The 17,361-nt window shown below is 37.5% G+C and overlaps 1 protein-coding gene across 2 annotated transcripts in view; it reads left to right on the forward strand.

Annotated features, from left to right (window-relative positions):
* The window catches only part of NCOA7 (nuclear receptor coactivator 7), a 167,848-nt gene that overhangs the window by 42,038 nt on the left and 108,449 nt on the right, over positions 1–17,361 (forward strand). The gene's annotated exons all lie outside the window — the stretch shown is intronic.

Raw genomic sequence — 17,361 nt, forward strand, 5'->3', positions numbered from 1 at the left:
TGGCAGTAACCTCTGTCAAATGTGGAATATTAATAGTGAAAGAGGAAAAATATACCAAAGTGGTAAAAATAGGGTTTAGAATTATGTAGTCAGGATAAAGGAAACTTTATATACCAGCTTATTTTCTCCAAGGAGACTTTTTTGTAGTTAATTTTGATAATGTTAAAATTGCCTCTGTGTTCTACTGGTTGGATGGATATGTAATCTTGTTATTGTTATGTAATTATTGAACATTTCTTGAGCCTGACTCTTTATGATAAAACACAACATAAAAGACACTTATCTCTGACCTTCTAAGAGTTTACAGAGATTTAAAAAAATACAAATGGGTATATGATTGAATTTACAGTAGTATAAGATAATGGTATGAAATATTTTAAAAAAACCTTAACATGAAATATATTTTGTACAAGTTCCATTGTTGATGAAGTATTTTGCCATATTTACTAAGACAGAATAGCACCCATTCCTTACATCCACTTAGTTAGAAAGAACTCTTAAGACGTGGTTTGATTTGATTTGATTGATTCAGCTCAGATCTGAAGGGAAACTGAGGATGCTTTGTGGTATTTCGTGTATTCAGGAAAAATTGAACTTTGTACAAAACCCACAAGAAAGGTATGGCTCCTATTACCTAAGCAATTTGATTTCTAGTCTTCTGATTCCTGGTTAACCATCTCATCTTTCTTTCTTTCTTTTTGGATGGATTCTTTTCATTCTTTGTGCTAGCTGTGTTTTCTCCTTACTTGCTGTAACTTAGATAAAGACATAGATGGCAAGATTATCAGACTAAAAGATCTTAACAGTTAGGAATGACAGGCCAAATACAGATATTTGAAGAGGGATAATTTTAAAAATCTGATCACCTGCATAAGTAAAGAAAGGCTCCATGAAGTATGGGTAGTCAGTGGTTCACATGATATAGACTCAGGGAATTTAGTGTCAAATTTAATGTCTTGTCAAAAATGCCTGCTAGATTTTTCTCCTGACATGACATTTTTAAAGTTTTATTTATTTTAATTTTAATTTTTGAAATACAACAAGCATTTCTATTACATAGCATAATAAGAAAGGTGATTGTACATGAATCTGCAAATCTCTTATGTCCGACTTGCTATTCCTTTTAAATATATAATAAAGTTATCGTGTAAATTTTTCCCTTCCCCCCCAGAAATGGCTACCATTAGACACAAATATGTGTGTGTATATACACACAAATATATATATATGTAAAATTATTCTATATATACTTCTATTTATCAGTTCTTAATCTGGATGCAGATAACATCTTCCTTCATATGTCCTTTGTAGTTAATTTAGGAATTTATAATAGTCAAAATGACTTATTTGCTCAAAGTTCTTAAAACAATATTGTTGTTACTATATACACTGTCCTCTTGGTTCTGCTCATTTCACTCCATTATTTCATGCAAGTTTATCCATGTTTTTCTAAGATCATCGAGTTCATTTCTTATAGCACAGATAGTATTCCATCACTATCATAACCTCAACTTGTTCAGCCATTCCCCAATTGATAGGCATCCCGAAATTTTCAATTCTTTGCCACCAGAAAGAAAGCTGCTATAAATATTTTAGAACATATAGGTTCTTTTTCTTTTTCCCTAATCACCTTTGAAAATAGACCTAGTAGTGATATTGCTGGGTCAAAGGGTATAGACAGTTTAACAACTCTTTGAGCATAATTCCAAATTGTCCTCTAAAATGGTTGGATCAGTTCACAATTCCACCAACAATGAATTAGTGGCATTGTTTTTCCACTTCTTCCTTATATAACATTCTGTCCACCACCTACATGCACATATCCCGCCAATGCCAGAAATACACTCCTACCTCGTTTCCACCTAACAGAATCTCTAGCTTCCTTCAATGCTTTGATGCCTTACGAGCCTTTCCTGATCTCTCCCCAGTTAATAACAATCTTCCTTTCCAAATTGTCCTATTTGTGTGTGTGTGTGTGTGTGTGTGTGTGTGTGTGTGTGTATGCAGGAACTTTTTTTGTTGTTGGTATCCCTAGCACCTGGCATAATGCCATAATAAGCCTTAATAAATAAATGTTTGTTGAATTGAAATTGCTTTGACTTGTTTGATTAGCAGCACCTAATAATTTAATTTTGTGATATCACCCCTATCCTAAAAGTATTCATTTCCAACAAAGTAAATTTAAAATAATTTTATTTTGATAATTTTTGAGACATACTGGAAGCTATAAAACCAGGGTTGGAATTCATTTATTTGAATAATAAATATTTTGAGTTAGTTTACATACTAAAGAACTGTTTGAAAAAAACTTTTCAGTGGTATAAAGATAGTCCAAATGAAGAGGAATGTGAAGGTCTGATATTTATGGTTTGTGAAAACATTTTCCTTTAGAACTTAGGAAAAAAACAGGGAATCCCCTCTGATTCAAGATAAGTTTGAAAGTCCGGGAATTCCCAGGGAATGGGAATTCCTTTTTTTTCCCCTCAGTGACAGTTGGGTATGGTAAGAATTCTCCTCAGATTAAGTTCCTTTTAGATCCTGGATAAGAAGGCTGAACGGTAGGAGCCCCAGAAACTCTCTTGGGGTCACTGAAAAGGCAGTGACTAGCACGTGGGCCTTGGGGGCTTAAAGTTAACAATTTTCGACTATTCCCTTTCCACATCCAAGCCAGCTGTGCTTTACATTTGCGTAAATAAACAAGATTTAAGTATTCTTTTTTTTTTCTCCCTGAAAGAATTTGTGCTATGCAATTACATAATGATTTTTTAAAAAAAATCATGCCCACTGATTTTTTTTTTTAGCTTTTATTTCATCTTTTAATTAATGAAATAGTGGTAGAAAGAAGATAGAACTAGCCAGTAGAATATCTGAATTCCAGGCTTTGCTCTTCCACTAACTACCACTATAACTTTAGGCAAATGACTTAGCTGTTCCGAGCCTTAGTTTTCTCTTCCCACAAATAAGAACTTGAAACTTCTTATCTAGGATCTCTTTCCAATCTAAAATTCCACAGTTATGTAAAATAATGTGAAGGCCACTCTTTGTGAATGGAAAGGGGAAGGACATCTGCTGTGGAATGGAAAGGTGTTTAGTTAAATGAAATTGAGTATATTCATGGCTTTGTTGGGATCTTGAGGGAAAAAGTAACCAATGAAAACAATCAGAATTTTGTTAATTCAACACATTAGTTAAGGATCCTCATAGGTTTGGTGGTGTAGTTGTTCAATACTGTCTAACTCTTCATGACCCATGGACCATACTGCCCATGAGGTTTTCTTGGCAAAGATACTGAAGTGGTTTGCCATTTCTTTCTCAAGTGTACTGAGATGAACAGAGGTTAAATGACTTGTTCAGGGTCACGCAGCTACTAAGTGTCTGAGGTTGAATTTGAACTTGGTTCTTCCTGACTGCAAGTCCTGGGTTCTATTCTTTGAGCTGCCTCTTGGTGCCTGCTTCATAGGTTGGGTAGATCTGCCTGTGAAAAAACAGTAAGAAATGGACTGGATAGGAAAGCATGGGCAGGCTGGGGTCTGCTTTGCTGCTGGAAATACCCACATGATAAGATCAATGATCTGTCCAAGTATGGAAGTAGATACAGAGAACTATTGTGCGTATATTGTTTATACATAGTTGTTTTCGCATTGTTTTCCCTTTTAGACTGTGACAGGGATTGTCTTTTGCCCTGTTTTGTATCCCCAGCACTTAGCACAGTGCCTGGCATATAGTAGGCACTTAATAAATTCTTGTTGATTATTGCAGGGTGCTATGCAAGATTCTGAGGAAAAGCAGATCAATTTTTACCAATACAACTATTTAAGGGTAGAGTCAGGACTAAAAACCAAGATCTCATGACTCTCCACCTCTCACACCATACTGTAATAACCAAGGTAATTAAACATTTATTAGACATTTGCAGTATTTTGGGTGCTGATAATAAAAGAGAGGAAAGAAAATCAGGGAAAGTATTTTTTGAATTTGGTAATAGTTTAGAATTATTAAAAAATGAAAATGAGTAACTGGTTGATATTTACTTAATCTACTTTTTCCAATTTTCACGATACAGTACATTTGTTTTTAAAGTATCAGATGTTTATTTGACTTCTAAGCGTTAGAGTCCAAATTTCTAAATGCCAGGAACAGAAGCCTGTGTATGTACTATAGTCTGTGAATAAGGCTTAGGCTACAGAATAAACATTGAATATACTAATGTTAAGTATAGTCAATATTGAATGCAGCAATAGTAATAAGCAAAAGGATAATTTTTAAAAACCCACAACACATTATATTGTCAAGAAACTTTGTTACCTGAGATAGAAATTCTCCTAAAGGCTTAGGGGTATATTCAGGATATTAAAATAAGGAAACCATGCTATGAAGATGTCAAATTCCAAAACAATGTCATGTGTTAAAAGTAGTCTTAGAGTGAGGAAAAGAAAGAACAAGAGAGACTGAGGTACTGTCCTTTTTGGTTTGGTTCTTTAGCTGTCCTAAAATGATTAAATCAGGTTTATGTTGGGCTGACATTGTAAGTTAGTGTTGTGTGATTACCTGGAACCACCCCCGCCTCAATGAAACATTGTGTTTCCCAAAAACATTGTTACCCTAGATAGAAATATAATAGAAATATAATCAGACCAAGGTAATTATGATGCTGTATGAGCATGTGAGGCCCTGTGGAATGAGGAAGACTTTTTCTTGAATGGGACAGAAATACTTCCACCTATTTTTTTATTTGTCCTTTAAAAGATAAATGTAAAGAACACAACTCAAGGCAAAATTAGAATTCCAAGTTAGAGTTTAGCATCTCTAGTGCTCTCTTTCAGTGTTTTTCTCCTTTCCTCCCACCCCCAAATGTCTTCCATCTGCTTATCAAAGACTAACATTCGTTTGAGAGCTGACTTTTCTTTTATAAGTAGATAGATACTAGGTTTTAAACACAATCCACAGTGAGTTTCAGTCAGTCCATCAAAAATATAAATGACTGAACCTTTTCTAATTTGATATGAGAGATGGGGTTTGAGACTAGGGTACTCAGGCCTAAAGTTACTTTGTTTGTATATAGTGGTTTGCATTTTGTCTCTACCCACCCACCCCGTTTTAAATCATGAGCTCCTTGACAGCAGAGACTATTTTTGCCTTTCTTTATATCCCCTTCTGCTAAGGTCTGAGGATACAAAGAAAGGCAAAAACACAGCCCTTGACCTTAAGGAACTCACATTTTGATGGAGGACACAACATTTGAATAACTCTCTATATAAGATATAGATAGATAGATAGATAGATATAGTAGATAGAAAGTAATCTCAGAGGTGGTGGTGGGGAGGAGAAAGGACGTGGTGGATAGATCTTCTAAAGAAGGCGAACCAATCGAACCAATCAAATTACCACCACTAAGGTCCAAATAAAATATTTTCCCTGGGTGGATATATCTGTCTTCTCAAATGGATTTTTTTATAAAGAGTATTACCCTAGAGATTGTTGTTGTTTGTCCTTTGTTCTAGAAGAAGACCATGACATCAGGGAAGTGATGCCATGACATGTGAGTGAATTGGATTTAAGTGAGAGAGAGCTGTGCAAAGTCACCAGCCTCACTTTCTCCTCTGGTGACATCTGGGTCCAGGGAGGAGATATATATCAAGATGGCCGGAGATGGCCCTAAATGCAGTGGCCTGTTTATTATTCACGAAATCTATAATTGAAGAACAAATAAGTATTTGCTAAGAGCAACAGATAGACATTCCTTGAGCTGTATTTGTACTCTCCCTCTAACTCCTCTACCTACACACCCTTTCCCCCCAAAAAAAAGTAATTTTACTCCTCCAGAATGTTGGGTAGTCTGTGGAAGATCTATGGGAGAACATGAACAAGGATAATACAGGATGAGAAGGTATAAATGTATTAATGGAGAGAACTCTTACTTCAATTACACAGAAGTATTGAAGTGTAAGAAGTATTGATATGATAGTAATGATCCTGATTTCCTGTACATTAATTTAATGTATTATGTTAAATACTATGTTAAAGTATAACCCATGGCCCAGGGTTCCCCAAGACTAAGACCAAGTTCATTCCTGAGGACAGTTTTTCCCACCATAACCCCCTGGGTCCGTCTCCCCACCCCAAAAAGAAAAAAGGATTCATTTTCTGTCTTGGGCTCATTGCCTCCACCTATGGTTACTCCTAATGAACTTATGGTATGACTTATGTCTAGTGTAATGCCAGTAGATCTGGATATTGCTACCAAGAGTGAAATTAATTATAACTGTCCTCTTCCCTACCTGCTTTGTCTCTGGAAATTTAATCATCCACAACCTATTAAAACAGCCCATTTTCAGTCCTTTAGGTCAATGTGGTACTCTTCCCTACAGCTTTATGGAACTTATATTAACTAAAAAGTTAAGGACACAATTACAATCTCTAAGAGCCCCCAGTTAGAAAGATGCCAATTAGTTTGGCTCTCTGTTTTAATTTAAGTTTATGTGTATCTGTAATTAACCCTTATTCTCTTTATAGTTCAGGCAAAATTTAGTTTGCCAGAAATGTTTGGGTAAAGAACCAAGTAGAATATTGTACAGTTAGAGGAGGGTAGGGTAGAGAAAGACATACCTTTCTTAGAATTTCCTTCAGTCCTGGAAGAGGTATAACTGTTGATATCAACTGATTCTACTGTTCCAAGATGTCCTCCTTGATCTCTGCCTTCTCTGCTGCATCTGAGTCTTTCTTTTTCTTTCTTCTTTTGCCTGTTGCTTCTCTTGCCTATTCTTTCCAGGTCAGCTCTTAAGCTCCCCACTCATCCCTCTCAGTGTGTCTCTCACATTCCAGCTCTCTCTCTCTCTTTCTCTCTCTCTCTCTCCCCCTCTCTCTCTGTCTCTCTCTGTCTCTCTCCCTCTCTCTCTCTCTGTCTTCCTCTCTCTCTCTCCCTCCTCTCTCCTCTCTCTCTCTCTCTCTCTTTCTGTCTCTCTCTCCTCAACTGACTTCTCCACATTCCTCTCCAGAAAGATTTAAAACTCTAGTGCAGCAGAAAAAAACTTGACCCTCCAATTTCTATCTTGCAATAACTTCTCTCTTCCAGACCTGGGAAGAAATATAAAATCCTAGGTTCTTTAGCAACTTAAATCCCCACTAACGTCAGACAATCTAAGCCTTTCCAGAATGATCATTATACTAGGTTTCCCCAAATGTGGGAGGAAGGGGTCCTCTTCTCTAGTATGAGCACTCAAAGTAGCAAATATGAATTAAGTGTGGAACAACCTTTATTTCACTTCATAGAAAATGCAAAAGGGGCAGAGAACTCTTAGGAGCTCATACATAAGAGAAGTAAATAAAGCATTAGATTGCCCATTAGCTCCCCTCAGAGGGGAACTGAACTGAGAGTTGCTATGGTCTGACATTATATGTCAATCCTTAGCCCTCCCACATGGTACTTATACATATTCATAGTATCACCTAGTGATTTGGACTCTTCCTCCAAACTCTGGAAGTCAAACACATTTGAGTAGCTGATGAACAGGCAATCCCCTTCCCAGAAGACTTGTTCCATCTGAGTAACTCACTGACTTTGCTTTCCAAGTAAGACACTGACAAAGAACTATGTGGACTATCCTATTCTTTCTCCAAGGGGCATACTACATCTGGAAATCCCACTCTCTCTAGAAGATCTAATCCCCATATTCTGAAATTTGGGAGCTCTCAAACTAGGGTTACCTATAAGATAACCTCCCCAGAGCTAATAATGCCAAGTAAAACTTTCTTCTCCAACTAGAAGACTAAATTCTGTGATCACACTGCCTAGGAAATTAGAAATTCCTTGTTTCACACAGGAAGTTGTTGTTCAGTTGTGTCTGACTCTTCATGACCCCATTTGAGGTTTTATTGGCAAAGATATTGAAGTGGTTTACCATTTCCTTCTCCAGCTAATTTTATAGATGAGGAAACTGAGCCAAACAGGGTTTAGTGAGTTGCATGTGGTCACATAGCTAGTAAGTGTCTGAAACCATATTTGAACTCAGGAAGAGGAGTCTTCCTGACTCTAGGCCTGGCACTCTGTCCACTGTGCCACATAAGTTGATAAATATTCTCCATTAATTAACCCTCTTAGGCCAAGTGGGCACATACATGTCTTTCTCTGTTACATGCTTCTGCAGGAAAGAATATACATGCTAAATCATTAAGCATTAAACTTAATTATAACATTATATTGAAAAAAAATTATTATATAATCTCCACAACTTGAAAATAGGTGTGTTGAGAGGGGCAGATGAGTGTTATTAGGTCATCTCGAAAGAATTCACAGATAGATTTTGCTTTAGAAGAGAAGAAAGGGGAAAAGTATTTCTGTAGTGTTGACTAATCACTTCTATAAATATTATAATTTATATACATATATAATTTGACCCTCACAACAACCCTAGAAGGTAGATGCTATTATCATCCCCATTTTACAGTTGAGAAAACTGAGGGGAACAGAAGTTAAGTGCCCAGGGTCACACAGCTAGTAATTGGCTGAGGCTACATTTGAACTCAAGTATTCCTAATCTAGGCCCAGAGTTTGATACACTATACCATCATCTGCCTCTAAGAAAGCTTTGACCAAAAACTTTGAAGTGTCATTTTATTTTGAAACAATTTGGACTCAACCAAATGATGACTTCGTTATTTTATTTAGCAAAGAAAATTGACATAGGTTTCAATTAAGTCATTTAGAAGTAAATCAACAAGTTGATCATGGATATGTTGGGGGGGATTAGGATATGACGTTGGAGGGATAAAGTATATATTCCAGAACGGAGCTAAAAAAGAGAACCTATTGGTCCTTTACCTTATGGTTTAGTTCATTTTCTCCAGCACTTTGTCACTTATGTGTACTGTAACTGTGGCCCCCTTTAATGGTACCTCCATCCTTTGTTGGCCCAATGCCTAGACCCTGGAGCTTTTAATTTATCAATTCCACCTACGTTTTTCAGACCTCACTGTGTTCTGTGACTGAATTAGTTTAGGAAACATTAATCTAAGTCAGTTTTCACCTTCCTTTTCCTGTTTATTCATAGACTTGAAAAGAATTGGGCTGGCTTTTTCATTGCCAAAGCATTTCTCATTTAGGATAAAAATTTCCAAAGGAAGAAAGCTTTTCCCCTTGAATTATTATTTTGCGTATTGAGTAGTAAGGCAGCTCACTGGCATGCCACTTTCTAAAACCTCATTATCAATAATAGTTCATTCATTTTTCATTTTTTCAATAACCATTTAAGTGCCTACTATGTGCAAAGTACATACTTGGCACTAGGAAATAACTTAGTCCTTAAACATCCATTTTTACCTGCATGAAGAGAATGGGTAGAAATAATAATGACCATAAACTAGAAGAGAATAAGAATGCAAATTGTCATGTAGGGTCAGAGGAAACAAAGATCATTTCTGACTACTGGCTTTAACTTGGCTATTTTTCTACCCTGCTGCAGCCCTCTCTGACCTTGGACACTGTCACCTCGCTAGTGCAAACCCTTAACACCTCATACTTGGACAATTGCCAAAACCCAGTGGGTGGTCTCCCTGCCTCAAGTTTCTCCCCTTTCCAATCTGTCTTCAACTCAGCTGTCAAATTGACCTTCCAGAAACTAAGGTTTGACCCTATCATCCCCCCACTCCCATTCAGTAAACTCTAGTGGCTCCTTACTATTTCTAGGATCAAATATAAATTCTCGGTTTTGCTTTGAAAGCCCTTTATAACCTTGCATCTTCCTACTTTTCTGGTCTTATACATACTCTTCTGTCTATGATACTACCTCCTTGTTGTTTCTCACTCAGGACACTAAGCCTCCTAACTAGAGCATTTTCAATGCCCCTCCTCTTGCCGGGACCTTCCCTGGCTTCCTTCAAGCCTCAGCTAAAGTGGAAAAACACTTTCTTAGACCTCCTCAATCTTAGTGCCTTGCCTCTGAGCCAACCCCCTCTCCCTCCCACCCAGTTTATCCTCTCTTTATCTTGTTTGTACATAATTGTTTGCACGATGCTGCCTCCCCCATCAAACTGAGCTTCCTGGGAGCAGGGACTGTTTTTTGCTTTTGTGTCCTCATTGTTTAGCACAGAACAGCTCATGGAACGTGGTAAGGCTTAATAAGTACTAGTTGACTTGGCTACTTCCCCACCCTGCAGACCAGACTCTGAAGACTATTTCTTGGATAAGTTAAGCTACCTAGCTCTGAACTCCTTAAACCATGTTTCTTCACTGCCATTTTCCATCCTGTTGCCTCATGGATATTTCCTTTCTCTTCTTGCTCTGGTTGGATATTTCCTTGCTCTTCTTGCTCTGGTACAGTGGTTAGAGTGCCAGACCTGGGGTCAGGAAGACTCATCTTCCTGAGTTCAAATCTGGCCTCAGATGGTTGCTTGCTGTGTAACCCTGGGCAAGTTGCTTAACCCTGTTTGCCTAAGGTTCCTATCTATGAAATAAGCTGGAGAAGGAAATGACAAACCACTCCAGTATCTCTACTGAGAAAACCCCAAAGGGGGTCACAAAGAGTTAGGCATAATTCAACAACAACAACTTGCTCTGATAACTGTAATAAAATCAACAGAACCATGTCTTCTTCAAAGGACATGTTGATGGGATGCCCTGTTGTCCCACAGGCTATTCTAGTGACTTCTCAGACCAAAATATCCGTTCCTGCATACCACTCCTCAGTTTAAATGGCCTACCATTTAAAGAGAGGCAGCTAGGTGGCACAATGGATAGAGTGCTGAGCCTGGAGTCAGAAAAACCTGAATTTGAATTCGATCTCAGATACTTACTAGATATGTGACCCTGAGGAAGTCACTTAGCAGCTATTTGCCTCAGTTTCCTCAGCAGTAAAATGAGAATAATAATAGCATCTACCTCCCAGAGTTGTGAAAAACAAATGAGATATTTGTAAAATTGATTGGCATAGTACCTGGCACATAATAAGCACTTAATAAATGCTTTTTCATTCATCAGGAAAAGATGGTATCTAATCTGGGACTTAAAGAATGGAAAGCCTATGCTAATTGCTTAGGGATACAAAGACAAAAATGGAAGGCCTTGCCTTCCAGGAGATTACATTCTCTCAGAACAATATGAATAAAGGGCTAAGTTAGAAAAGTACCAAATATGTAAATATTAATTTAAAATAATTTATTTTCAAATTCTAATTTAGAAAAAAAATGTTAGTATGCTTTGTTTTGTAAAGTCCCTGAATTGTGAACACTTAAGCTTTACTAGCCAAATGATAGGGATGTGTGATAGTAAACAGTTAAACTGTCAGTCAATAAGCATTTATTAAACACCTTCCATGTGCCAAGACCTACACTAAGAACTGGGGATGCAAAAAAAGTCTAAAACCAATCCCTGCTCTCAAGGTGTTCAGTCTAATGAGGGTGATAACATGCAAACAACTATGTACAAACAAGATATATATAAGATAAATTGGGCATTGTCTCAAAGAAATGGCACGAAGATTAAGGAGACCTGAGAAAAGCTTCTTTTTAGCTGACATTTGAAAGAAGCCAGGGAATCCAGGAGGTGGAGATGAGGAAGAAGGGAATTCTAGGCATGAAGAACAGCCAGTGAAAATTCATGGCTTCAGGAGATGGCATGTCATCTGTGAGGAAAAGCAAGGAGGCTAGTGTCACCAGATGAAAAAGTATATGGGGGATGGAGAAGGATTATTGTGTAGGAAGACTGGAAAACTAGGAAGGAATCAATTATGAAAGGCTTTCAAAGCCAAATAGAGAATTATACATTTGATCCTGGAGGTAAAAGGGAATCACTGGAGTGTTTTGAATATAGGGGAGTGACATGGTCAGACCTTCATTTTAGAAATATCAATTTGACAGCTGAGTGGAAGATGGACGCAAGGTCAGACGATGCAGGAAGACCAACCAGCAGGCTGTTGCACAGCTAGGGCATTCTGGTGGCAATGTGGCTTTTAAATAACTAACATAATTTTAGATAAAGTGAAAACAGCTAGATCTTTAAAGTTTGAAATATAGGGTTTTTTTTCAGTTGTACTTCCATAGACAGGTCTGTACTAGCTTCCACATCTGTTTTAAATGAGAAATGTTAGCCTTGTAGCTTGTTAGCTTGCAGCCAGTGAATGAGTGGCCTTTGTACACTAATCCTGGGGAGAACAGATATTTGCTCAATGTATATGAGCCTACAGAAGGAAAACAAGAAGCAAAATTGCCCTGATATTTTCACTCAAGCAAGTAGCTCAACACGTGACATCTGTATAGCTCTGATAACAGTTCATAAATGTCCTCTCACTTCCTCCTCAACTAGCCAGCCGCAACAGTGTTTGGATGGCTTTTTACCTCAATGCAGGGAGAAATATTCTGGAAAGTACAGAAAGAGACATAGTGACCAGTGCTAAGCTATCTTTTCACTAAGAGTTAAAAGATATACCTACCAGGTAGGAGCAGGTAGGTGGTGCAGTAGAGTGCTTGACCTGGAGTTAGAAAGACTGCTCTTCCTGAGTTCAAATCTGGCCTCAGACACTTATTAGCTGTGTAACCTTGGGCAAGTCACTGAATCCTGTTTGCCTCAGTTTCCTCATCTGTAAAATGAGCTGGAGAAGGAAATGGCAAACCACTCCAGTATCTTTGTTAAGAAAACCCCAAATGGGGTCATGAAGAGTCAATCACAATGAAAACAACTGAACAACAACAAATACTTATATTGGGCTGATATCTTAAAATTGGAAAAAACGTTGGGTAGTAGAGTGATACATCTAGTGTAAACTCATACCAAATTCAGGAATACTTTGTACAACATTCCTGACAGGTATTACAAACTCACTCACACTCACAAACACTTTCCAAGATGGAGTTTATTTTGTTTCCAAGCAGACTCCCAAGTCTGTTGCTTTTTCTGTGAGTACTCTGGGTGGAGACCGACAGAGACTTGGAATTCTTCCCATTAGATAATTACATTTGCTAAGACTTCGTTATCACAACCCCATGAAATTCTGATGTAACTTCTTGGAGATTTGCAGTGGGTTCCACACGCTCCCAGACCAGCTTCACAGGCTGGCCAATATAGAAACATATCCAAAGATATTCACTGAGAGGGGCAGCTAGGTGGCACAGTAGATAGAGTGCTGTTCCTGGAATCAAGATCTGAGTTCAGATGTGGCCTCTGACACTTACTAGCTGTGACCCTGGGCAAATCCTGTTTGCCTCAGTTTCCTCATCTGTAAAATGACCTGGAAAAGGAAATAGCAAACCACTCTAGTATCTTTACCAAGAAAACCCCAAATAGGGTCACAAAGAATTCAACAGGACTGAACACATTCACTCAGAAGCCTTATTTTTCTCACATTCACTCTCTAGTATTCTACTCCTACTCTCCACCCAGTCAATTTGATTACTCCTCCATTCTCTCATTACCTTTCACCCATATTGTACTTGCCCAAGGTCTGATCTTGCACCTTCCCTGCTCAAAACCTTTCACTGTCCACCTGCTGCCTCTAGGACAAAAGGATAAACTCTTTAGCCAGGCATTGAATGTCTTTCACAGTCAGGTTCCTGTCTACCTTGCCTGCTTTATTTCTCAGTGCTATCCTTCACAAATTCAGTAGTCAAGACCAAGAGTTCTTAACTTTTTTTGTGTTATGAACTCCTTTGAAATCTGGGGAAGCCTATGCACTGTCCTCAGAATAATATTTTTAAATGCATAAGATAAAATACACAGGTTTACAAAGAAAAACAATTATGCTGAAATTCAGTTATTAAAATATTAACAAAAAACAAACCAAGAAAAAAATAAACAGTAACCAGTTAAGAATCCCTGTTAAGAATTACCCAATGGAACTATATGAACTTTAGCTCAAAACAGGTCAATATAGCTATTCATATGCCTAACAAATTTGTTGAATTCTCCATCTTCTACCTCAGTGTATGAACTCAGGCTTGCCTCTATGCCTGGAATGTTCTTCCTCTTCATCTCTTCTTATCGGTGGAAGAATCTTTGTCTTCTGTCAAAATTCAGCTCAGACATGATCTCTTCTGTGAAGAGATTCTCCAAGTTGGCAGTGTCCACTCACTCTCTCTCTCTCTCTCTCTCTCTCTCTCTCTGTATTTGTCTCTTTTTCCTTTACCTTGAATTATATTTAGTTGTTCATGTGTACATGTTTTTCCCTTCAGTAGAATATAAGCACCTTGAGGGCAGGGATTGTTTTCTTTTTGTCATTTTGTCTGCCTTGCTGATTTGGTATTTGTTCAACTGGCTGTGACCCTGCTACAGTCCCATCTTCCAGCTCATATCTTTTTCTGTCTTGTTCTCAAAGCTATCATGAAAGACTTTTTCAAAACGTCTTGTTGCAATGGATGTATACTTTGACATTTCCTTGATCTGCCATCTTGGTAATCCTGTCCAAAAAAAGGAAATGTGGTTAGTTTTACATAACCAGCAGTGAACCCATGGTGTCTCTTAGTGACCATAATTTCCTTTTGTTTGGTAATTTGCTCGAATTTTTTCTGGGGAGTAGTTTGTGGCAAATACTCTTTCCTTACCTTTTAAAAAAATCAGGTCAATTCTCTGCCTTCAAGGTTCTGTTACATCAAGTGCTTTACATGACTCTTCAAAGTGATTAATAACAGTAGATATATTTTCATATCTCTAAGTTTTTCAGTACCTTGAGATGTGATTCAGTTAATCAAAAAGCATTTATTAAGTAACTTCTGTGTGCCAGGAACTGTGCCACGTCCTGAAGATCTTCTCTAGTTCTAGTATCTAGTTCTAGTATCATGCTTCTCACCTTTTTTGGCTGCCATTTCACTTTTGACTCACATTGAGCTGATACACTAAAACCCTCAGATTATGTTTGGACAAACTGCTGTCTAGCCAAGATTTCCTTGTTTTATATTTCTAAAGCAGATTTTTTTTCCAGTCCAAGTGTAGGCTTTATATTTATTTCAGTTAAATGCTATCTTCTTGGATTTTGTCCAGTGTTTTAACTTGTTGAGATCCTTTTGGACTCTCATCCAGTTTGTTAGCTCCAGCTTCATTTCATTGATAAATCTGATAAGCATTCTATCTTGCCTTTATTCAAGTAAGTGACTTTTAAAAATCTTTAAACAACCGTTACTCTAAGCCAAGCACAGATCCCTGAGGCACCCTTCTGGAGACCTCCTTCTAAGCTGACATTGAATCATTAAATGAACTACTAACTTTTAGGTACAGTGTTTCCATTAACTCTAGATTCATGTAATTTTACTATCATTGAATCCATATCTCTCTATATTTTCCACAAGAATAGCATGAAAGGCTTTTCTAAAATCAAGATAAACTGTAATATGCTGTAAATACAGTATTCCTTCATCTAGTTCTCATTGAATTATCCTAACACAAAAAAATAAATAAATATGGTCCATATGACCTGTATACTTCTTGCCTGGACCACTACAAGAGTCTTCTGACTTCTCCTTACTTCATCTCTCCATTTGAATCCATCTTCCCCTCAGCTGCCAAGGTGGCTTTTTTGAAGCATAGGTCTAAACATGTCACAATGCCTTCTCAGTAAACACCAGTGGCTCCCTGTTATCTCCAGGATCAAATATAAAATTCTCTGTTTGGCTTTTAAAGCCATTCACAATCTGACCCCTTCCTACCTTTTTGATTTTCTTATGCCTTACTCTCTTCCATGAACTCTACACCTACACTGTCCTACTTGAGGATGGCTCTCCATCTCCTATCTGTGCTTTTACAATGGCTAAGTCCCCTACCTGGAATTCTCTGCACCCTCATTTCCAACTCTTAATTTCTCTGGGTTCCCTCAGGACTCAGCTCAAATCTCACCTTCCATAGGAGACCTATTATGATCTACCCCCCCAGTTTCTAATGCTTTCCCATTTCAAATTACTTTCAAATAATCTTATATTGTTTCCTCCTTTAGAATATACACTTCTTGGGGACTGGTTTCTTGTTTTTTTTTTACTTTTTATAGTGCTCCCAATGATTAGTTCAGTACTTGGCACATAGTAATTGCTCAGTAAATGCTTAGTGACTGACCAAAAAAAAAAAAAAGGTGTACTGGCTCTTTGTGATTACTGCTTCATTTTCTATATGTTCACTAGCTATCCCTTTAATAATGGACACTAGAATTTTGCCAGGATTTGGAGTTAAGCTTACAGCCTATAGCTGGTAGATGCCATTCTCTTTCCTTTTTTTGAAAATTAAAACATTTGTGCTTCTAAAGTCCTGTGGCACTTATGCCATTCATTCTCTACAGTCTTTCCGAAGTCACCAACAGTGGCTTTTAGTACGTTGGACTGTAATTCATCTGAACCTGGTGAACCCATCAAGGACAACTAGATAATCTCTTAAATATCTCTCTATTTATCTTCGGTTTCAATTCTCTATTAACTTTATTTGTTTTGTCCTTTCCAGTCCAAAGAGTATTCTCCTTGGTGGAAAGAACAATAGCAAAATAAGGGTCAAGTGGTTCTTTTTTCTCTTTGTCATCAGTTATAAATTCCTCCTCTCTCCTGAGCAGTATCTTTATCCTATTTGTTTCCTCAACATACTTTTAACAGCCCGTTCTGTTGTATTTAACTTTGTGTATTTAATTAACCCCATCTACCCCATTTTCTCATCTTTAAATGGAGATAATAATAGCACTTACTTTCCAGGGTTGTTGTGAGGATAAGATAATATTTGTAAAGCCCTTTGGAAACTTTAAAATGCTCTCGGTATTATTATTGTTGTTATTGTTTTTAGCATTCCTTGCTGTCCTCAGATTATTCTGAGGTTTAAAAGCCCTGACAGTACTCTTACAGAATTTTAAAATTTTCAAAGATCCTTACTTAACAACATTATGAGGTGTAGGTAGCTGCAGATATTATTATCCTCTTTTTGCAGCTGAGGAAATTTAGAATCAGAGAGATTAAATGACTTGCCTATGGTCTCCTAGCTGGTACCTGAAGCAGGATTTGAACTCAAGTCTCCTGACTTCATGTCCAACATTATTTCAGCTATTTCTTGTTTGTTAGAATTAATTTAGGCTTTTTTTTTTTTAACTATTCTGCCTCCTTTCTAGGCTCAACCTGATTTTGTTACTCAATCTTACAAACATTCCTAAGCACCTTCTATGTGCTGTCACTGTCCTAGGCCCTGAGGATACAGAAACAAAAATGACACAAGTCCCAGCCTTCAAGGAATCTCATTCTACTGGGTCTTCTGGCACAATCATTTTGATGTAATTCTCCCTTCTAAATCCAAAGCAGAGATGGTGTGCTTTTCTCTTTTCTATAGTGCTGTTTGGCAATGCCACATACCTGTTATTTAAGTGTGTGGGGGGAAACAATTCAATGAACTACAAGAAAACAGTAAAAAGAAAAATACTTTGA

Source organism: Vombatus ursinus, unplaced genomic scaffold, assembly GCF_900497805.2.
Source record: "Vombatus ursinus unplaced genomic scaffold, bare-nosed wombat genome assembly UNPS02006779.1, whole genome shotgun sequence".
NCBI classification, from domain to species: domain Eukaryota; kingdom Metazoa; phylum Chordata; class Mammalia; order Diprotodontia; family Vombatidae; genus Vombatus; species Vombatus ursinus.